Source organism: Chlamydotis macqueenii, chromosome W (assembly GCF_036417535.1).
Source record: "Chlamydotis macqueenii isolate bChlMac1 chromosome W, bChlMac1.mat, whole genome shotgun sequence".
NCBI classification, from domain to species: domain Eukaryota; kingdom Metazoa; phylum Chordata; class Aves; order Otidiformes; family Otididae; genus Chlamydotis; species Chlamydotis macqueenii.
In genome coordinates this window covers 38,167,727-38,191,569 of record NC_141592.1, presented here as the reverse complement: position 1 = coordinate 38,191,569, position 23,843 = coordinate 38,167,727, and positions in this window count along the sequence as shown.

The following is a 23,843-nucleotide window of genomic DNA, read 5'->3' as shown; positions in this document are numbered from 1 at the left end:
CCACACAGCTGCTCACTCACTCCCCTGTCCCAGAAGGATGGGGAAAGAATTGGAAGGGTAAAAGTGAGAAAATTTGGGGGTTGAGATGAAGATAGATTAATAATTAAAAAAAAAAAAAAAAAAAAGAGAAAAAAATAAAACAACGAAGAGGAGGGAAAAAGCCTAAAAGACAAACCCAAGAAAAACAAGTGATGGAAAAAACCTAAAACAAAACAACCAGAATTCCTCACCACCAACTGAGCGATGCTCAGCTAGTCCCTGAGCAACAGCAGCCCTGACCAACCTCCACCCCCCAGTTTTAATGCTGAGCACAATGTCATATGGCTGGTGGGGCAGTGTGAGAAGCAGAAAAGGCCTTGATCCTGTGTGAGCACTGTTCAGCAATAACTAAAACATCAGTGTGTTATCAACACTGGTTTTAGCACAAATCCAAAGTATAGCACCTTACAAGCTACTATGAAGGAATTTAATTCTATACCAGCCAAAACCAGTGCAGAACCTAGGGTGCCACGAGGCATGCCTTTGGGACTATCTTTCCCTCTAAACAGGGTGGGAGGGGACTGGCTCCATGGTGTGCCTCTGACAGTCAAGGCATTGGCCTGTAGGAACAAGGAGGGACAGAGATTTTCTTCAATGTTTTGGAGCCAGGATGACGCGCGCTCTGCAATTGGTATATCCGTATCTGGGCAACATGTTGTTGTCAAGCTGTTAGAATATGACGCTGGGACATTTTGGAACACCTTCCTCCACATGGCCGCATACACAGGATATCATCTGGATCTTTTGGAGACCTCATCGTTGTCTAGATCACCGTAGATGACTTCCAGCACCACTATTTCTCTCAGGTACTGGATGTCTTTGTCTGTGGTAGTCCACTTTCCTCGGTAGTTCACAAGATCTTCCTTGAATGGATATCTTGCCCTTGCGCTGGAGAGGAGCTGCCTCCTGACGCTGCAAATTGCTGCCTCTTTTTCAGTTCCTCTGCCAATTCCACGGTCCCTAGCAAGGGATCCCAGCTTTTGGGCTTCCTTACCTTCTAATTGCTGACTGTTGGCCTCACTATCCCAGCATCAGAGCAGCCGGGCAGCAATCTGCTCACCTGACTGGTGGCTGTAATCTTTCCACATGTCTCGAAGTTTTCTCAGGGTCAGGGACTGGGTAGTTTCCCCCTCTTGTGTGATTTCTCTCACTTCTTCTCCCGTTTCTTTGCTGAAGGACCAGTTTCCTGATCAAACCCTTCCTCCTCCCTTACTAATTGATGATATGGACCTGTTGACCTCCTTGTCCACTGTTTCTTTTTCACTACTGGGACAATTACTGTAGTTGTTGTTTGGGTCCCTATCTCAACCATGGTGTTCTCAGATGAAGTTCAGGTCCCTGTCTCAAGTATTGTGTTCTTGGAGGTAGTTTGTATCCTAGTCTCAGTCATGGCATTCTCAGAGGCGATTTGGGTCCCTGTTAACCACAGTCCTCTGATAGTACTGATTTGTGGCTCAATAGGCACAGGCCAAGCCCCAGTACAGTGCCAGAAGCTGCTGGTTTTCATTGGGGTAGGCAAGGCACCCTTCTATCAGGTTACTTGCCTGTTCAGGTGTAAAGTCCCAGGCTATGGGAGGTGATAATACCCTGGGCATCTGCCCAAATCCTTCCACACACCCTGCCACCCAGGGACTGGCCACCTCAGGACGTGTTTCAGTATCGCCTCACCCAAAAGTTGTCTTCTCTTATGCCAGGATGACACCAGGTTCCACAAACCCCATAATATGCTAACAGTATTAGTTAGTAGTATTAAACAGCTCACGTAAGGGTGAGCAAGGACCTTGGGAGCCTGCATAATAAAACCACCCACATCAATCCTGGATGAGAAGAGGGAGGTGTGTTCCTTCATCCTGTCCACAGGATAGCTCTCCCAGCACAGTAAGGGCATCAATGCCAGGGCAAAGTGCATAGCCATTAACGTGTTCCCAAGCTCAGCAAAATAAAGAGATAAGCAGTGCAGCCAGCAAATTCCGTGATCTGCACAGAAGCCTGCTACTTAATAATGACTATAGGTATAGCATGCTCAATTCAAAACTGCCGTTGTTTTGTTTGCCCCATTTTTGATGCCAGAAAGGACTGAGGTGGGTTGACCTTGGCTGGCCACCAACTGCCACCAAGCTACTCTATCACTCCCCCTCCTCAGCAGGACAGAGGAGAAGAAAATGCAATGGAAAAGCTCATGGGTCTAGATAAAGGCAGTTTAATGAAGAAAAGCAATGGCTGTGTGCAGAAGCAAGCGAAAAGATTTATACTCTTCTTCCCATCGGCAGGCGGTGTCTAGCTACTTCCTGGGAAGCAGAGCCTCAGTACATGCAGTGGTTGCTTCAGAAGACAAACGTCTTAATAATGAATGCCTCCCCCTCCTCCTCCTCTGTCTTAGCTTTTATTGCTGTGCATGATATCATATTGTATGGAATCACTATTAGTTTGGGTCAGCTGTCCAGGCTATGTCCCCTCCCAACCTCTTGCCCACCCTCAGTCTACTGGCCTTTGAGTGGGAGGATATATTGGAGAGACAGCCTTGATGCTGTGGAAGCACTGCTCAGCAGTAGCCAAAACACTGGTGTGTTATCACCACCATTCTAGCTACAAATACAAAGCACGGCACTATGAGGGCTCCTGTGGGAAAAGTTAACTCCATCCCAGCCAGACCCAATACATTACCACAGAATGGTAGTAAACACATAGACTGTATAATAATAAGTTGCTGCTATCCTATACTGAGTAGTGGTTATCTTTGTGCACATGTTGTTGGGTTCAGGGGAAGAGGAGGATTGTTAACTGTTATTAATGAGAAGCTCAGCTACTTCATATTTGCTGTGATGCAAAAATGTGCAAATTAAGGCAATTACGCTAATCTGTGATAGCTTGTTATCTTGGTGTCTGTGCATGTTCTTTCCTTGCTGTTAAATGCGAGGTAACTTGAAATAGAGTGAACAATTAGGAGTGAAGGCATATAGGTAAAGCTTTCTTGGATTTGAATAAATAGTAGATATCTTCTTGAAGTTGTTGATGAAATTTGATGTAAGATCTGTTGATGAGATCTGATGTAAGATCTTACATTATTTTGTAAGATTTTTTTAAATGTGGAGGATTGCGTATTTATTTAATGAGTAGTCAGTAAGATGTAACATATACAAGGTTTACTCAGCAAGCAGATTTGTGTTACCTGTAAGTATGTGGATACTTTAAAAACTCATTGTGCTTTATAGAGTCATGTCATATTGTGTCAGGAGGAATTGTAGTGATGTGATGAATAGACATGAAGTCATATCTTGATATTTCCAAGTAAGTGATAAACTTTACCATTTTTTTTTAAAGCTGGTTGGCTAAACTGTCATTGCTGTTTCAGTATTCTACCCTCTGTGGAACCACTGTAAATTGAACTGTTGATTTCCTGTCTTCCTAATCCTTGTTCTGTTGGCATAGACAAGTCATATCAGAATAAATATGCATCCATGCTGCATGAGGGAGTAGAGCTCTGAAATAATTCTTTAAAAATGCTCTGTGTATATGTCTTTAGTGACTTAGTACCTAAGGTGTCAATAATTCTGCAATGAATGATAGTTAAAGGCTTGTGTACAAATAAATGTTTCACTAGTTCTTCCAGCTGTTGGAAGGGAAATGACTAGAAGTTGGAGTTTTTATTTAAATTATATGTTGATAAAAGTACATTTTACTTTTTTAATTAAGCTGTTGCAAGCTCAGTTGGCACTAGTCAATTCTCCTATTCTTCCTGTAGCCTGATTTATTTTTAGTGGAACAGACAACGTGTGTGTTTATAATACCAAACTTCAGATTCAACTTCTTGGATTATTGTTTTCAATTTTAGTGTGTGGGTTTTGTACTAATAAGGGAAACAATAAATTCTTCATAGGGCAAGTATATGGCAAAATGTCATTCAGTCTGTTAGCCAAATATTATTGAATCTGATTGTAATGTTGCTCATGTGGGAGGCAGATAAAAAAAAAATTACATTTAAATTATTTTGATTTTAGACTAATGTTTAATAGCTGTCTTTATTGTTGATGAGTCCTCCAAACCAGACCAAAACTGCAAGACTTTTTTGACTACGTTATCTTGGAGAACCTAACTTTCTTCTGGTTTTTAGGTTATTTATTTTTTAAGACTGCAGGCATGTAAATTCCCCCCCCCCCCCCCTCCAAACTTGGAGGGAATTTAAGAAAGGTAATTTTATTTAGCATGAGACTAAATTTGAAACCTATAATTAAAATGAGGGGTTTTTTTCTCCCTCTCATCACCTTCTGAATATGGTATGCATGTGCAATTTCCTGCTTCCATCCCTATTACCTCAAAATTTTCATTTTTCTGTACTGTTTTCATCACTTCAGTTTTGTATCAGAGCTTTTAGTTTTTGCCTCTGTGTCTTGATATCCAGCTTTTCTTCCTTTCGGCAGAATCCAACCACAGGTAATTGTAACCATCAGTTGACATATTGATAGCTTGTCTGGTTTAGTGAACATGTAGTGTTATCATTGTCATTTATCTTATAATTAGCCCGCATGTCTTCAAGTTCAGTGTTTAAAGTCCATAACAGCTGGTATGGTTCCTTCAGTAGTGGGTTATAGGACTTTCTTGGTCTTTGTTTTCTTTCTCTAAAGAATTACAGAGGCATACAGAGCAGCATACAATTAATAAGAAAGAAGACGACTGATCAGATGTTCCAAAAGTATTTCCAGTTTATTCAAAGCCCAGCACAATGGGAGAAGCCATAATTTGTGAACTATTGACCTGGATCAGCCAAGATGATCATCCTTTTTGCAGGTGCCTCTATCTATTCATCAAGGGAAGATAAAGAACTTTGAAAAGCTCTGGACAGAGACGATCTAATTCCTACACAACAGTACTGGTCTGTATGTTATATCCATCAATGGTTACGTTCCTAATAAATTCTTCCTGCATTTTATATGAAAAGCAAAGAATGAAAAATAGATAAAACATTGTAAAAGCATACCTTTCTTCTGATGAAAGCAAAGTTAGTCATCTCCTTTGCATCCTTTGTCTTATATTATTTTGCAGTTCCACAAATGGAAAAATTAGATGGCCTCTGGTTAGCTTGTTTGCTTGGGGAAGGGAAGGAATTAGTTTGGATTATTTTGTACATGTACATTTCCAGTGCTATTGTGAAGATCCCTCAGCTTTAGTGTATATGGATATATCCAGGTGTGGCTGAGTCTGTACGCTGTGCAAGTTCCTAAAGTTCAGAGAGATGTTTTAATTTCTGGTTGTATCTAATACAAAAGTATAAAAGTTATTTTGTGTTGTCTTAACTTTAGTGACTAATACATAAATAAGACAGTATTACTATCAGTATGGCACCAGTGCTAGCATCAAGTGCCCAGAAACTGGGGAAGGATCGCAGGTAAGTACGAGAGAACCTAGAATGCAACCCAAAGGAATTCCTATTGCTCCAGTCAGTAAGTCGGCTTCATCGAGGGCCCAGCTTAAGTGCCTGTATGCCAACACACGTAGCATGGGGAACAAACAGGAAGAGCTACAGATGCGTGCACACATGCAGGGCTACGATCTTGTTGGCATCACGGAGACGTGGTGGGATGACTCCTATGACTGGAGCGTTGGGATGGAGGGATATAGGCTCTTTAGGAAGGACAGGCAGGGGAGATAAGGAGGTAGTGTGGCCCTCTATGTCAGCAACCAGTTGGAGTGCATGGAGCTCAGCCTGGGGATGGAGGAGGAGCTGACAGAGAGCTTATGGGTCAGGATTAGAGGGAGGGCAGGAGCAGGGGACATTACAGTGGGGGTTTGCTACAGGCCACCTGACCAGGAGGACCGAGCGGACGAGGCCCTCTATAGACAGATAGTAGCAGCTGTACGGTCACAAGCCCTGGTCCTCATGGGGGACTTGAACCACCCCGACATCTGCTGGAGAGACAACACGGCAGGGCACAGGCAGTCCAGGAGGTTCCTGGAATGCGTGGATGATAGCTTCCACCTACAAGTGATAGAGGAGCTAATGAGGAGGGGTGCCATGATCGACCTCGTTCTCACCAACAGGGAGGGACTGGTGGGGGACTAATTGTTACTTGCATCTAACATAAAATCAACAGAGAGTAAGAACTCCCTACAAATAATTTTAGACAAATTTACATCATTCCAACCTACTAGTGACTGATCGCACTATTTAAACTGTTCAGAGAATATTCTCAAATCATTAAGAGAAAGAATCATTCCTTCTGCACAGCAGAGAACTGTGTAAACCTTCAGAAATACAACAGTTCTGTAAAATGTGTGAACATTTAAACGTCCATAAAATATTGTGGCAGAACTCCAAAAAAACTTTCAAGTTGCAGTCTTATAGAACAGTTAGGGTTGGAAGGGACCTTCAAAGGTCATCTAGTCCAACCCCCCTGCAAGGAGCGGGGACATCTCCAACTAGATCAGGTTGCTCAGAGCCTCATTCAGCCTGGCCTTGACTGTTTCCAGGGATGGGGCTTCCACCACCTCTCTGGGCAACCTGTTCCAGTGTTCTACCACCCTCAGTGTAAAAATTTTTTTCCTAATATCTAATCTAAATCTACCTCCCTCTATTTTAAAACCATTATCCCTTGTCCTGTCACAACAGGCCCTACTGAAGAGTTTCTCTCCTCATCTTTCCTGTAGGCCCCCTTGAGGTACTGGAAGACCGCTATAAGGTCTCCCCAGAGCCTCCTCTACTCCAGGCTGAACAGCCCAACTCTCAGCCTGTCCTCATAGGAGAGGTGCTCCAGCCCCCTGATCATCTTCGTGGCCCTCCTCTGGACCCTCTCCAACAGGTCCATGTCTTATGTTGGTGGTTCCAGAGCTGGACACAGTACTCCAGGTGGGGTCTCACCAGGGCAGAGTAGAGGGGCAGAATCACCTCCCTCGACCTGCTGGCCATGCTCCTCTTGATGCAGCCCAGGATGTGGTTGGCCTTCTGGGCCACAAGGGAGCATTGTCAGCTCATGCTGAGCTTCTCATCCACCAGCACTCCCAAGTCCCTCTCCTCATGGCTGGTCTCAATTCATTCTCCGCCCAGCCTGTATTTGTGCCTGGGATTGCCATGACCCAGGTGCAGGACCTTGCACTTGGCCTGGTTGAACTTCATGAAGTTTGGGGTTGTTGTGATCGAAGTGCAAGACTCGGCCCCCCCGTCACTAAACAAAACCAGAACACCTGCTTAACAATTTTACTGGGTTAGTAGGAAATCTCAGACAGTATTTACATTGGTTGTGGAACTTGATTCAAGCTCTTCAGATGGACAGTTCTTATATATGATAGAAACTAGGAGTTCTAGTTCTTAAAAGATATGATTGCACAAGGTATTAAAACAGATGGTCCAGAGGATTTGTGGTGGTTTAGCCCGAGTTACCAGACAGATTATCGCTCACCCTCCCCCTCCCCAGCAGGAATGGGGGAGAGAATTGGGAAGAAAGGAAAACTTGTGGGTTGAGATGAACACAGTTTACTAGAATAACAAAGGAAAACTACAATAATAACAGAATGTAAGGATATTAAAAGATACAAAATGAACAATGTATGTTTTCTCACCACCCGATGTTCCAATGACCGATACAGCCCGTCTCGAGCAGTGATCACGGAAACAAAACTGTGCAGCAAGAAAGCGAAAGGGAGCCAGCAAGGTAGGGGGAACAATGCTAGCAAACGAGAGCACGAGATGGATGCCAGGAAGGCAGATACCCGCCCTGGCCACCCCCCACTTATATTCTGAGCATGATGTTTATGGCATGGAATACTCTCTTTGGCCAGTTTGGGTCAATTATTCTGTCTGTCTTTCTCCGAGCTTCCTGCATCTGCAAATTAGCGAGACTTGGAAAGCAGGACAGTGCCCTTGGTCTCATTCACAGCAACTCGCATCATCAGGGTGTTTTTGTCAGCATTCTTCACACACAAAATCCAAAACACCCTGTCTACTGAGAGGAAAATTAACTCCATCCCTGCTGAAAACCAGGACAGTATCCACCCCTTATTCCATACCATCTACGTCATGCTTATATATACACACAGATATCATTTCCTCAATCTATGGGCTATCCCTCCAAAGTCTGTTGGGTTCATTTAGTCCGTGCCTTTGGGCTCCATCTGTTATAGCAGTCTTTCAGGACAGGAGAGATGGTATGTAGTGTGGGGTTGTTGCATGTTGTATCTGGAGGTCACAGTTGGTACATCTGGCGCGGCTGGTGTATCATGTCCATGGTCTGCGAGTTGAGGATGTTGATGTCGAGGAAGTTGTTGGGCACTGGTTCTGGTTCCATTACTGCTGTGCCTCGCTCAGTTTCATCGAAGCTCATTCTTCACTGATCAGGGTGATTCTTGCTGCAATACCTTTGATATGACAGAAAAGAACTACAGAAATAATGACATAAAGGTCAAGTTATCGGCTCTTTTCACCTAAAATCAGATCTCCTTGAGGTACACATTGGACTTCCCCATCCTCCCGCATCACCCACCAAGTACATCCAGGTCCTTGAGCAAAAGCAATCCCACAGATGGGATTGCCTTTGCCCAGAGGAGGAATAACCCAGACTGTCTTCCCCAACATATTCCTTACAGGCACCACGGGGACTCTATCACCATCTACAGTACGTACAAGTTCAGATTGGGCAGGGACAGCTCAATTGGTGGATCCCCGAGTGTTGACTAACCAGGTGGCTTTTGCTAAATGTTTATCCCAAATTTTGGAAGTCCCACCACCCATTGCTTTCAGTGTAGTTTTCAGCAGTTCACTGTACCGTTCAATCTTTCCAGAGGCTGGTGCATGATAGGGGATGTGATATACCCACTCAATGCCGTGCTCTTTGGCCCAGGTGTCTGTGAGGTTGTTTTGGAAATGAGTCCCATTGTCTGACTCAATTCTTTCTGGAGTGCTATGTCACCAGAGAACTTCCTTCTCAAGGCCCAGGATAGGGTTTTGGGCAGTGGCATGGGGTACGGGATAGGTCTCTAGCCACCCAGTGGTTGCTTCCACCACTGTAAGCACATGGCACTTGCCTTGGCTGGTTTGTGGGAGTGTGATGTAATCAATTTGCCAGGCCTCTCCATATTTATATTTCAGCCATTGTCCTCCATACCAAAGAGGCTTTAACCGCTTGGCTTGCTTGATTGCAGCGCATGTTTCACATTTATGGATAACCTGTGCAATAGTGTCCAGGATCAAGTCCACCCCTCGATCACGAGCCCATTTGTATCTTGCATCTCTTCCTTGATGGCCTGAGGTGTCATGGGCCCACCGAGCTAAAAATAGTTCACCCCTATGTTGCCAGTCTAGGTCCACTTGGGAAACTTTGATCTTAGCAGCCTCATGCACCCACTGGTTGTTTTGATGTTCTTCAGTGGCTCGACTCTTGGGTATGTGGGCATTTACGTTACATACTTTTATAACCAGATTCTCTAGCCGGGCAGCAATAACTTGCCACAGTGCAGCAGCCCAGATGGGCTTGCTTGCCTCTGTGCTGCCAGTTGCTCTGTTTCCATTGCTTTAACCACCCTCATAGGGCATTGGCCACCATCCATGTGTCAGTGTAGAGATAGAGCACAGGCCATTTTTCCTTTTCAGCAATGTCTAAAGCCAGCTGGATGGCTTTCACCTCTGCAAACTGACTTGATTCACCTTGGCCTTCAGTGGCTTCTGCAACTCGTCGTGTAGGACTCCACACCGCAGATTTCCACTTTGGATGTTTTCCTACAATACAACAGGAGCCATCAGTGAACAGGGCACATGGCTTCTCATTTTCTGGGAGGTTGTTATATGGTGGGGCTTCTTCAGCATGTGTCACCTCTTCCTCTGGTGGCATTCCAACATCTTTGCCTTCTGGCCAGCCTGTGATCAGTTCTAAGATTCCTGGAAGATTGAGGTTTCCTATTCGAGCTCGCTGTGTGATCAGTGCGACCCACTTGCTCCACGTGGCATCAGTTGCATGATGTGTAGAGGGGACCTTCCCTTTGAACATCCAGCCCAGCACTGGCAGTCGGGGTGCCAGGAAGAGCTGTGCTTCAGTACCAATCACTTCTGAAGCAGCTCAAACTACTTCATATGCTGCTGATATTTCTTTTTCAGTTGGAGTATAGCAGGCCTCAGATCCTCTATATCCCCGGCTCCAAAAGCCTAGGGGTCAACCTCGAGTCTCCCCTGATGTTCTCTGCCAAAGACTCCAGGTAGGGCCATTCTCCCCGGCTGCAGTGCAGAGGATGTTTTTCACATCTTGCCCTGTCCGGACTGGCCCAAGGGCTACTGCATGAACAATCTCCTGTTTAATTTGTTCAAAGGCTTGTGGTTGTCAGGGACCCATTTAAAATCGTTCTTTCGAGTCACTTCATAGAGAGGGCTTACAACCATACTGTAATTTGGAATATGCATTCTCCAGAAACCCACAACATCTAAGAAGGCCTGTGTTTCCTTTTTGTTAGTTGCTGGAGACATAGCTGTTATTTTGTTGACCACATCCATTGGAATGTGATGACATCCATCTTGCCTGGGCGATAGGTGACATCTTCCTTGAAGGGATATCTTTCCTTCATACTTGACAGGAGTCACCTCCAGAGGCTGAGAGCTTCTGCACCTCTTCAATCGCTTTGTCGATGCCCCCTTCCCTAGAAAGAGATCCCAGCTGTTTATAATCATAGAATCATAGAATGGTTAGAGTTGCAAGGGACCTTCAAACGTCATCTAGTCCAACCCCCCTGCAAGGAGCAGGGACATCCCCGACTAGATCAGGTTGCTCAGATCCTCATCCAACCTGGTCTTGACTGTTTCCAGGGATGGGGCTTCCACCACCTCTCTGGGCAACCTGTTCCAGTGTTCTACAACCCTCATTGTAAAAAATTTTTTCCTAATATCCAATCTAAATCTACCTCTCTCTATTTTGAAGCAATTACCTCTCGTCCTATCACAACAGGCCCTACTGAACAGCTTCATTACCCTCTAATTCCAGGCTACTGGCCCCACTATCCCAGCATTGGAACAGCAAGGTGACAAGGTGCTCACCTGGACGCCAGCCGAAATCTTTTTGTGTATCTCACAACTCACTCAGGGATAGGGATCGGGTGGTTTCAGTCTCGTTTATGAGTTCTTCTTCCTCCTTGTCGTAGTTCAGCCCTGATCGGGACCAGACTACGCAGTCTCTCTCTCACTCCCCCCACCCTCCGAGAGAATAGGGAGAGATAATATAAGAAAAAAGGCTCGAGGTTTGAGATAAGGACGGGGAGAAATCCTTAAAGTTACCGTTATGGGCAAAACAGACTCGACTTGGGGAAAACTATTCATTTATTTCTAAAACCAGCAGGATAATGAGACAGAGAACAAGATAACCTCCTCCCACTCCTCCCTCTTCCCAAGCTTAATATTATCTCTATCACCTTCCCCCTCACCAAGCGGCACAGTGGGGAAGAGGGAATGGGGGTCGCGGTCAGTTCATCATGCATTGTTTCATGCCGCTGCTTCATGGTTGGGGGAAGAACTCCTCACATTCGTCCCCTGCTCTGTTGTGGGGTCCCACCCATACGCCACAGTCCTTCGTGAAACTGCTCTGGCATGGGTCATCTCTTCCACGGGGTGCAGTCTCTCCAGAATGGCTGTCCCAGCGGGGCCTCCATGGGCCACAGCCGCTTTCAGGCATCCACCTCCCCCAGTGTGGGGTCCTCCACAGGCTGCAGGTGGATCTCTGCTCCTCCGTGGACCTCCATGGGCTGCAGGGGGACAACCTGCTCCACCATGGTCGTCACCACAGGCTGCAGGGGAATCTTGGCCAGGAGCCGCATTACTCTTCCCCCTCCTTCTTCACTGACCTTGGCGTCTGCAGCCATTCCTCTCACAAGAAAAGTTCTTCACAACAGGCAGGCAGACACCTCTCAGGTTCTCTTCACATCTCATCTCATCTCTACTTCTTGCAGCCGTCTGGTCCGAGTCAGGCCCAGACAGCCACCCGGCGGGAGGCCAGAGGGTGAGGTCTGCAAGGCCCACAAGGCTTGCGCCTCCCCCTCTCTGCCCCTGCTCAGCTCCTTCACATCTTCTCTCTTTTTTTTCTGTTTTCCCCTTCTTAAATATGTTATTGCAGAGGCGTTATCATGGAACATTCTTCTACCAATCGGCTCGGCCTTGGCCAGCAGTGGGTGCGCCCTAGGCCCGGCCGAGTCCACTGAACAAAGGGGAACGACTTCTAGCAGTTTCCTACAGAAGCTACCACCTTAGGCTCCCCCTCACTAAATAAAACCACAACACTCAGTCTTAGGCATATGAGTTAGGTGTTCAAAAAACATGTACATGTGGCACTTCGGGACATGGTTTAGTAGACATGGTGGTGTTAGGTTGATGGTTGGACTTGATGATCTTGGAGGTCATTTCCAACCTTAAAGAGTCTATGACTCTATGAATTGCACCTCCTTCTGAAATAGTCAGACATAAGGTTGAATCTTGCAAGTCCTCTAAAACAGAAGCTAACTTTCCCACCTATTAATGTCAAAGTTGAAAAGTACTGTCCTGGTTTCAGCAGGGATGGATTTAATTTTCCTCTCAGTAACTGGTGTGTTTTGAATGTTGATAAAACACCCTGATGATACAAGTTGTTGTGAATGAGACCAAGGACACTGTCTGGCTTTCCAAGTCTCGCTCATGTGCAAATGCAGGAAGCTGGGAGAAAGACAGACAGAATAATTGACCCAAACTGGCCAAAGAGAGTATTCCATGCCATAAACATCATGCTCAGTATATAAGTGGGGGTTGGCCAGGGTGGGTATCTGCCTTCCTGGCATCCATCTCGCTCCCTTACTCTCTGGCATTGTTCCCCCTACCTTGCTGGCTCCCTTTTGCTCCTTTGCTTGCCGCTCAGTTTCGTTTCCGTGATCGCTGCTCGGGATAGGCTGTATCGGTCATTGGGACATCGGGTGGTGAGAAAACATACGTTGTTCATTTTGTATCTTTTAATATCCTTGTATTCTGTTATTATTGTAGTTTTCCTTTGTTATTCTAGTAAACTGTGTTCATCTCAACCCACGAGTTTTCCTTTCTTCCCATTTCTCTCCCCTGTTCCTGCTGGGGAGGGGGAGGGTGAGTGAGAAACTGTGTGGTAACTCGGGCTAAACCATCACAGTCTTTTTGGCACCCAACGTGGGGTACGAAGAGTTGATGTAATGACAAATCTGACCAGGGTGTGTTAAAGTTGTTACAAGTGCTCTTTATTTTTATTTAAGTGTCCCTGGTCACAATGGGGCTATGTGTTCGCAGGGTTGCATTATGTAAATCCTCAGTTGCAGCACATATTTCCTGTGGTGCTGTTCATGACTTCTCAGAAATGGATCAGAATTCTCATTTTGTTGTACTGGGCACTACTGACTTATGATATGATAACATCACTGGCCATTAAATCAGTCTGGTCCTTGTTTTCGGCATTGCTGGCAACTCCATACTTTGGGCACCAGTTCACAGGAATTATTAATAATCACACTTTTTACTTTTTCTCCCTGGAGAACCAATCTATGGGGAAGTCAGGGGAGGATACTTTCCCCTACTCTTTTACCTTCCCTTTTTCCTTCAAGCTAGTCACCTCAGCTGTTGAGAATTTTGAATATCCTAGGGATGTGCAAGCCAGCATACTCCTATTGCTATGTCTCCTGAATGTGTTTCAGATTTTGTTTAGGATTCAACAACTATGTAAAAAAATCACCCGGAGATCTGCCTCAAGGCTGGATGGGCAGGGGTGGCATGGCATGTGGGAGAATATGGGCAGGTATCCAGAGAACTTCTCACCTCCAATGGTCTGGAACTTCACTCCCAAACAACTACAGAATCCTGATGAAGTGATAGAGTATTTGAAAGGAAAATGCCATGGCTATTCCAAAGAGGCACAGCGTATTGCTCTGTGTTGGGCACTGGCTAGTATCTACCAAACCCTGCTCAGAGTTATGCAGCACCCTCAGGAAGGAGGGAGGGAAAATCAACCAACAGATACTGCAGCTACTCCAGCCCCTGCAACAGACACTGCAGCTACCCCAACCCCAGCTACTGGCACTGCGGCTGCTCCAACCCCAACTACTGGCACTGCGGCCGAATCAGAGAACCAACCCATGTCGGTATCGGTCGCCCCTATACAGAAGAAGAAATCTTGGAAGCGAAAGTAGACTCGTTCCGTAAGGAATGAGGAACGACCAAGACTATCACGAGCAGAGGAGTGTTGTGGTTTTGTTTAGTGAGGGGGGGCCTAAGGTGGCAGCTTCTGTAGGAAACTGCTAGAAGTTGCTCCCCTTTGTTCAGTGGACTTGGCCGGGCCTAGGGTGGACTCGCTGCTGGCCAAGGCCGAGCCAATTGGTAGCAGAATGTTCAAAGATAACGCCTCTGCCATAACATATTTAAGAAGGAGAAAACAGAAAAAAAAGAGAGAAGAGAAGATGTGAAGAAGCTGAGCAGGGGCAGAGGCGCAGAGCGGGAGGCACAGGCCTTGTGGGCCTTGCAGGCCTCACCCTCTGGCCTCGCGCCAGGCAGCTGACTGGGCCCGACTCGGTCCGGCCCGGCTGCAAGAAGTGGAGAGGAGATGAGCTGGATGATGTGAAGAGAACCTGAGAGGAGTCTGCCTGCCTGTTGTGAAGAACTTTTCTTGTGAGAGGAACAGCTGCAGATGCCAAGGTCAGTTCAGAAGGAGAGGGAGGAGTAATGCAGCTCCTGGCCAGAATTCCCCTGCAGCCTGTGGTGACGACCATGGTGGAGCAGGTTGTCCCCCTGCAGCCCATGGAGTTCCACGGAGGGGCAGAGATCCAGCTGGAGCCCGTGAAGGACCCCACACCGGGGGAGGTGGATGCCTGAAGGAGTCTGTGGCCCATGGAGGCCCCGCTGGGGCAGCTGTTCTGGAGAGACTGCATTCCGTGGAAGAGATGACCCATGCCAGAGCAGTTTCATGAAGGACTGTGGCGTATGGGTGGGACCCCACAACAGAGCAGGGGAGGAATGTGAGGAGTTCTTCCCCCAACCATGAAGCAGTGGCGTAAGACAATGCATGATGAACTGACCGCGACCCCCATTCCCTCTTCCCCACTGTGCCGCTTGGTGAGGGGGAAGGTGGTAGAGATAATGTTAAGCTTGGGAAGACGGAGGGGTGGGGGGAGGTTATCTTGTTTCCTGTCTTATTCTCCTGCTGTTTGTAGTAATAAATGAGTAGTTTTCTCCAAGTCGAGTCTGTTTTGCCCGTAACAGTAACTTTAAGGATTTTCTCCCTGTCCTTATCTCAAACCTTGAGCCGTTTTTCTTATATTATCTCTCCCTATTCTCTTGGAGGGTGGGGGGAGTGAGAGAGAGACTGCGTAGTCTGGTCCCGATCAGGGCTGAACTACGACACTGAGTTACAATAATTTTTCATTTTTTCAAAAAGAAAAAAACAATACATTGGTAGTGAAGCTAGCTACCTATGCTACTTCTGCAGATCTTCTAAAAATAGTAATGCTTGTAGTGAAACTGGAGATGAATTTTGAAATTAAACATCCTATAAAAAAACAGTATGAGAGGCAAAAGTTTAGTTTCTGGAAAATCTGACCAGATGTGCAGTGTATTTTTCGTAGCTGGAACATTCTGCCTCTAGAAGTATATTGACAACGTCAGAAGCATTTTTAATACCAGTAACTCTTGTCACAGATTTCCCACTGTGTAGAGGAAAAAAGTCATGCCTCAAACTTGAAGAAAGATACTACTGGAAGTGAGAAAACACTAAAGGAACAATTTATCTGAAAACTTCAGCTCCAGAGAACAGGGAAGAAACTAATGTGTAGTTAGTAGTCATATGCTTACATATATGCTGTTTCAACAAAGCTATGATTCGTAAGCAGTTCTGAAAGAAGGATGTTATGTGATTGCCTCCTCGTAGAAGGGAAACAATGTCTATTCCCCCCCAAAAAAAATCACTGTGTACTTGGAACGTGAATGGATTTCCTTTCTGGCAATCTACAACTGACAATCTTAATTAATTTACTGGCTTTAACTATAAAATAGGAAAATTTGTTTGCTCTTTCTCTAGAAATATTGGTGATTCCATTCATTCTGTATACCTTGAAATTCTCAATTGCTTAATATATATAAAGTTTTTATCTGTCATATTTGTTACTAATATTTTAACTTGTTTTCAGCTGTACTTTATCAAGTTCTTTGTGGTTGTAGAGTGTGTTTCCCCTTTCAGATTCATAAGGTAAAGTTCTCACCTGAATTACTGGTATAGTTCTTTCTCTTTTGCTGTAAACAGTTGTGTATGCATGGAGGGTACATGTGCTTAAAATTTATTTTGATCAGTATTTGTTTTCATTGATTCTCTTCATAAGTGTTGGCTGCTAAACAGTGAGGAAAACTGTTTTCTGATACACATTCACTTATCAAGGGGAGAAAGGTTGGCGGGGTTAGGGATTATAAAGTGATTTTTGAGGTTACTGGGCAGAACTTAGCTTCTCAACATTATCAACTAATTTTAGTCCATTTGCATAACTTGTTGGTAAAATTACTGGTTTCAAAATTGAATCAAATTAAAACAAAACAAAACATTCTCATATCCTGTGACTCTCCTCTTTTTTTCTTAAAACTGGTTAGTAATTAAAAAAAACGAAACAACTGTGAGCTCTTGGGTTTTATGTACCGTAGTGAAAAATTTGCTCTGGTTTAGAGTAGAAAGGAAATAATTTGGCAATAGTTTGGAAATTTAATTGTAAATGAGAGATCACCAGGTGGAAGGATGGAAGTGACCATTGATTCTAAAACTTTGAAGAAATATACTTCCTCTAACAGAATGGAAACACCAGTGTCTAGGAGCTAGTCAAAATTTGAATTACTCCAAGGTTAAGGATTAAAAATAGTATCCTCTTATTTCGGAGTTAATACAGCATGCTAGGGTAGATGACATAGCAGGTGGGAAATGCTTCTAAAGAAGGTACAGAAGAATCCTTTGGTACTGGGAGAAAATCAGAATTGTGTTGAGTCTGTCCATGGCTCTGTTTATGCTAGAAGCTACTTCTTATTTAAATTTGGAAGTCCTTGTTTGCAATTGCTTTTGAATGCTCAAGATCAGCCATTAAGACTTGTATTTCTCATTATAGATGTATGCTTTAAGCTACTTGGAGTGAACTTCGAAGAAAACTTCAGCCAAAGACAGAAACTGTAGCCTTTCTGGATCTAATATCTTAACTTTTAAAGCAGAGAGATGAAATTTTAGAGCGCGTGTATCTTTGATAAGGACATAGCTTGTCCTAATGGAAAACTAGTGAACTACTAATAAAAAAATTAAACTCTGGACAAATAAGCACTTAGCAGTTGCTGTTCATGCATGCTTAGCAAAGACTGGAGTTTGGCGGCAAAGCTCTCTGAAGTCCACACGTGTATTTTCTTTCTATCCAGCATTATGTGGGGTGGGTAGAATTGCAACCATAATTGGAGAGTGTGGCATTTGTTGTGCTGCTGAAGACCAGAGAGACTTTTTGTGTTTATCTTGTGTTCTGCTTTACACTCTTTATGTGGTTTGGGTATTGACTGAAATACCCAAACCACATAAAGTTTTAGAGTTTTAGAGAGGTGAAAGCTACAAGTTCTTTGTGACAAGCAGTCCTCAGTGCGAAATCAGAAACCACAGAGGCCATGTATTACAGCTAGCTGTGCAAAGAGGTTAGGTCAAGAAGAAATACTGCAGTGATCCTGAGAGAGAGTATTGTTATGAGGAACTGTCGTAGTTCAGCCCCGATTGGACCAGACTACGCAGTCTCTCTCTCACTCCCCCCACCCTCCGAGAGAACAGGGAGAGAAAAACGGCTCGAGGTTTGAGATAAGGACAGGGAGAAATCCTTAAAGTTACCGTCACGGGCAAAACAGACTCGACTTGGGAAAAACTATTCATTTATTACTACAAACAGCAGGATAATGAGACAGAGAACAAGATAACCTCCCCCCACCCCTCCCTCTTCCCAAGCTTAACATTATCTCTACCACCTTCCCCTCCCGAGCGGCACAGTGGGGAAGAGGGAATGGGGGTCGCGGTCAGTTCATCATACGTTGTTTCACGCCGCTGCTTCATGGTCAGGGGAAGAACTCCTCACATTCCTCCCCTGCTCTGTTGTGGGGTCCCTCCCACGGGCCACAGTCCTTTGTGGAACTGCTCCGGCGTGTGTCATCTCTTCCACGGAGTTCAGTCCCTTCAGAACAGCTGTCCCAGCGGGCCCTCCACGGGCCACAGCCGCTTTCAGGCATCCACCTCCCCCACTGTGGGGTCCTTCACGGGCTCCAAGTGGATCTCTGCTCCTCCGTGGACCTCCATGGGCTGCAGGGGGACAACCTGCTCCACCATGGTCGTCACCACAGGCTGCAGGGGAATCTTGGCCAGGAGCCGCATTACTCCTCCCCCTCCTTCTGAACTGACCTTGGCATCTGCAGCCGTTCCTCACAACAGGCTGGTAGATGTCTCTCAGGATCTTTTTTTACATCTTATTCACTTCTCATCTCCTCTCCACTTCTTGCAGCTGGGCTGGACCGAGTCGGGCCCAGTCGGCTGCCTGGCGAGAGGCCAGAGGGTGAGGCCTGCAAGGCCCATGAGGCCTGCGCCTCCCCCTCTGCGCCTCTGCCCCCGCTCAGCTTCTTCACATCTTCTCTTCTCTCTTTTTTTGTTTTCCCATTCTTAAATACGTTATCCCAGAGGCGTTATCACGGAACATTCTGCTACCAATCGGCTCGGCCTTGGCCAGCAGCAGGTCCGCCCTAGGCCCGGCCGAGTCCACTGAACAAAGGGGAGCAACTTCTAGCAGTTTCCTACAGAAGCTACCACCTTAGGCCCCCCCTCACTAACAAAACCACGACAGGAACTAACATGCAGAAAAGTTAGGCAAGTGATTAGACTGCTTGTTGTCAGATAACTGAAATAATTTTTCTATAAAGTGATGGTAAAATGACTTGGATGGAAGCTGAAGCTGGGGAGAAGGATAATAAAGAAAGAACATCTGTGTAAGGCAATGCTTGGATTAAGGTCTTTAAAACAAGTTTAGGAAGAAGTGAAAGACTTCTTGTTTTGTTTGAACTCAGTATTCTGTAGTGGCAGGTAACTTTAACAACTATGGTTTAAAGACAAATGGTTTTGGCAGGTCAAGAGACCTACCCAATCTGAAAAGAAAACTGATGTGTAATAGATATGGGCAGAGCCAGGCAAACTAGATACTGTCAGTGGCAAGGACTTCTTAACCTGATACCCTCAATGGAAGTGCTTGGATATATTGTGAACTGTGGGATGAACACTTGCAGAAGGCTAAGTACCCTTACAGATTTAGAATGTAACCTATGTATGCAGTATTAATGGACACTTTTGTGCACTCATTAAGGCTTATCTCGCCTCTAAAACAGTTAAAATCCAGATATTTTAAATGTTGTGGACTTTCAGAAGAGCAGAGCTCTAAACAACTTGGAGATAATTAGTTCAAAGCAGTATGTGACTACAGTGAGCTAAATGTAATGTGTGCAAGACTGCCTTTGATATTTGTTTAACTCTTATTAAATAGTAATGTATTTTGCATGCAAAGCACCAAGAATCCTACTGAAAGAAAAATTTCAGTACACAAGGCTCACACCTCCCCCTCTCTGCCTACACTTCAACTTGTTCACATCTTCTTTTTTTTCTTTCTCTTTTTCCCTTCATAAATACGTTATCACAGAGGCGTTATCAGGGAACATTCTGCTACCAATTGGCTTGGCCCTGGCCAGCAGCGGGTCCGCCCTAGGCCCAGCTGAGTCCACTGGACACAGGGGAACAACTTCTATCAGCTTCTTAGAGAAGCTGCCACCATAGCCCCCCCTCACTAAATAAAACCAGAACAACTATTTATCAAGCAATGTTTGTATGCAAAGAGGTTGAATTTTATATTTCTGGGGACTGGGTTTTGAATTATACTTTTCTATAAATACATTTTTAATAAGGTTCAAATATTTTTTATTTTATATTTAAAAGAAGCGAGATCAGTGAATTAATAAATAGGATTTTTCACAGGTTGAGAATCCTATCTAACTTTATACTTAGGAACATTAAAAGGATGTTTCCATGTTTCTGATCTATTAGATTTCAGTTTCTGCATTTTCTTACTAAGAATCTTTAGACATCTTGTTCTTAAAGCTTTTTCCTGCCCCACTGAAGATTAAATTGAAAATCTAAACTGGTACAACCATTGGGTGTCATAACACTGAAGATAAATACTAGTTCTCTTATAGTGTGTTCAGACATTCTTAAAAGGTTAAATTGTGTTCAAATAGGATGAAAATACTGTGTTTATACACACAGAAGATTCTGCAAAGGAATAAAGGCCTATATTCTTTCTAAGGGTATACATGAACAGCAGATGAAGACAATGGTATTATGCAAAAGTGCCTGTGTACACATTTAGGTAGATAAAAGATGATATCAAGATTGGTGGCAAGGAACTGATAGAGAAAGAAGGAAATAAATAATAATGAAGTCCACAAAGGCTGTACTACAGTACATGCTGTCTAGTTTTGACTGCTATAAAAAGGCTATCTATCTGTACTACCTCTAATCTAGATTAAAAAAAAAAGATAAACCAAAATGTATCTGAGGAACATCTGTGCTATCACTGTACAGATGTTCAGATAGCTACTGGGCTCTACCAGACTAACAGCTGACCTGCCAGTTGAGTTATCTCAGGTCAATTTATCTTGGACAGTTCTGGTGGGTTGGCCTTGACTGGCTGCCAGGTGCCCACTAAGCCACTTTATCACTCCCCCTTCTCAACAGGGCAGGGGGAGAAAAATATGACTAAAAGCTTGTGGGTTGAGATAAGGACAGGGAGATCACTCAGCAATTACTGTCTGTATTGGGTTTATGTGGCAAAGTTTTGGTAGCGGGGAGGCTACAGAGGTGGCTTCTGTGAGAAGATGCCAGAAGCTGCCCCCATGTCTGACAGAGCCAGTTCCAGCCAGCTCAAGGACAGACCCATCACTGGCCAAAGCTGAGCTAATCAGTGACATCGGTAGCACCTCTGTGACAACATATTTAAGGGGTAAAAACTGCTGCACAACAGCAGCTGGAAGAGAGGAGTGAGAATATGTGAGAGAAACAACCCTGCAGACACCAAGGTCAGTGAAGAAGGAGAGGGAGGAGGTGCTCCAGGTTCTGGAGCAGAGATTCCCCTGCAGCCTGTGGTGAAGACCATTGTGTGGCAGGCTGTCCCCCTGCAGCCCATGGAAGACCATGGTGGAGCAGATATCCACCTGCAGCCTGTGGAGGACCCCACAATGGATCAGGTGGATGTGCCCAAAGGAGACTGTGACCCTGTGGAGAGCCCGTACTGGATCAGTCTCCTGGCAAGACCTGCGGCCTGTGGAGAGGAGCCCATGCAGGAGCAGGTATTCTGGCTAGATCTGTACTTCATGGGAGACTTGCACTGAATGGTCCAGCAGAAGAGAGATGGTAATTGCTGAGTGATCTCCCTGTCCTTATCTCAACTCGCAAGCTTTCCGTCGTATTTTTCTCTCCCTGTGTTGTTGATGGAGGGGGAGTGATAGAGCAGCTTAGTGGGCACCTGGTGCCTAGTCAAGATTAACCCACCACAACGTCATGGGCAAAACAGACTCGAATCAGGGAAATTAATTTAATTTATTACCAATCAAATCAGAGTAGGATAATGAGAAGAACAAATCTAAAAAACAACTTCCCCTCACCCCTCCGTTCTTCCCAGGCTCAACTTCACTCCCAACTTCTCTTCCTCCTCCTCTCGAGCATTGCAGAGGGACAGGGAATGGGGGTTGTGGTCATTTCATCACACATTGTTTCTGTCACTCCTTCCTCCTCATACTCTTCCCCTGCTCCAACGTGGGTCCTTCCCACGGACTGCAGTTCTTCACAAACTCCTCTAGCATAGATATTTTTCCATGTGGCGAAGCTCTGTAGGAATAGACTGCTCTAGTGTGGGTCTCCCATCCCCCATGGGGCCACAGGTCCTGCCAGAAAACCTGCTCCAGCATGGGCTCCTCTCTACAGGCCACAGTTCCTGCCAGGAGCCTGCTCCTGCATGGGCTCTCCATGGGGTCACAGCTTCCTTCAGGGCACATCATAGAATCCTAGAATGGTTTGGGTTGGAAGGGACCTTCAAAGGTCATCTAGTCCAATCCCCCTGCAAGGAGCAGGGACATCTCCAACTAGATCAGGTTGCTCAGAGCCTCATCCAACCTGACCTTGAATGTTTCCAGGGATGTGGGGTATCTACCACCTCTCTGGGAAACCTGTTCCAGTGTTTCACCACCCTCATTGTAAAAAATTTCTTCCTTCTATCTAGTCTAACTCTACTCTCTTTTAGTTTAAAATCATTACCCCTCGTCCTATCGCAACAGACCCTACTGAAGGCCTACAGGCCCATCTTCTAGCATAGATGTCCCTGCTCCTTGCAGGGGGGTTGGACTAGATCATAGAATCATAGAATCATAGATTCTAGATGACCTTTGAAGGTCCCTTCCAACCCTAACCATTCTATGATTCTAAGAGTTTCTCCCTGTCTTTCCTGTAAGCCCCCTTGAGGTACTGGAAGGCTGCTATAAGGTCTCCCCAGAGCCTCCTCTTCTCCAGGCTGAACAGCCCCAACTCTCTCAGCCTTTCCTCATAGGAGAGGTGTTCCATCCCTCTGATCATCTTCGTGACCCTCCTCTGGACCTGCTCTAACAGGTCCATGTCTCTCCTGTGCTGAGGACTGCAGAGCTGGAGTAGAGGGGCAGAATCACCTCCCTCGACCTTTCGGGGCTGTGAGTGCACATTACCGGCTCATGTCCAGCTTTTCATCCACCAGTACCCCCAAGTCCTTCTCCACAGGGCTGCTCTCAATCCCTTCACCTCCTAGCCTGTATTGATACTGAGGGTTGCCCTGACCCATGTGCAAGACCTTGCACTTGGCCTTGTTGAACCTCATGAGGTTTGCATGGGCCCACTTCTCGAGCTTGTCCAGGTCCCTCTGTATGGCATCCCTTCCCTCAGGTGTGTCAACTGCACCACTCAGCTTGGTGTCATCTGCAAATTTGCTGAGTGTACATTCGATCCCACTGTCTATGTCACTGATGAAGATATTAAACAGTACTGGTCCCAATACAGACCCCTGAGGGACACCACTCATCACTGATCTCCATCCAGATATTGAGCCATTGACCACTACCCTCTGGATGTGACTATCCAACCAATTCCTCTTCCATCAAACAGTCTATCCATCAAATCCATATCTCTCCAATTCAGAGAGAAGGATGTTGTTGGGAATCATGTCAAAGGCCTTACAGAAGTCCAGATAGATGACATCGTCCGTAGCTCTTCCCTTGTCCACTGATGTAGTCACTCATCATAGAAGGCCACTAGGTTGGTCAGGCAAGACCTGCCCTTGGTGAAGCCATGCTGGTTGTCTCGAATCACCTCCCTACCCTCCATGTGCCTTAACATAGCTTCTAGGAGGATCTGTTCCATGATCTTCCTGGGCACAGAGGTGAGATTGACGGATCGGTAGTTCCCAGGGTCCTCCTTTCTACCCTTTTTTAAAATGAATGCAATGTTTTCCTTTTTCCAGTCACTGGGGACTTCACCTGACTGCCATGACTTTTCAAATAACATGGAGAGTGGCTTGGCAGCTACATCAGCCAATTCCCTCAGGACTCTGGGATGCATCTCGTCAGGTCCCATAGACTTATGTATGTTCAGGTTCCTCAGGTGGTCTCAAATCTGATCTTCTCTTACAGTGGGAAGGATTTAGCTCCCCCAGTCCCTGCCTTGAGATCCATTCACTTGAGAGGTGTGGGAGGAGTGGCTGTCAGT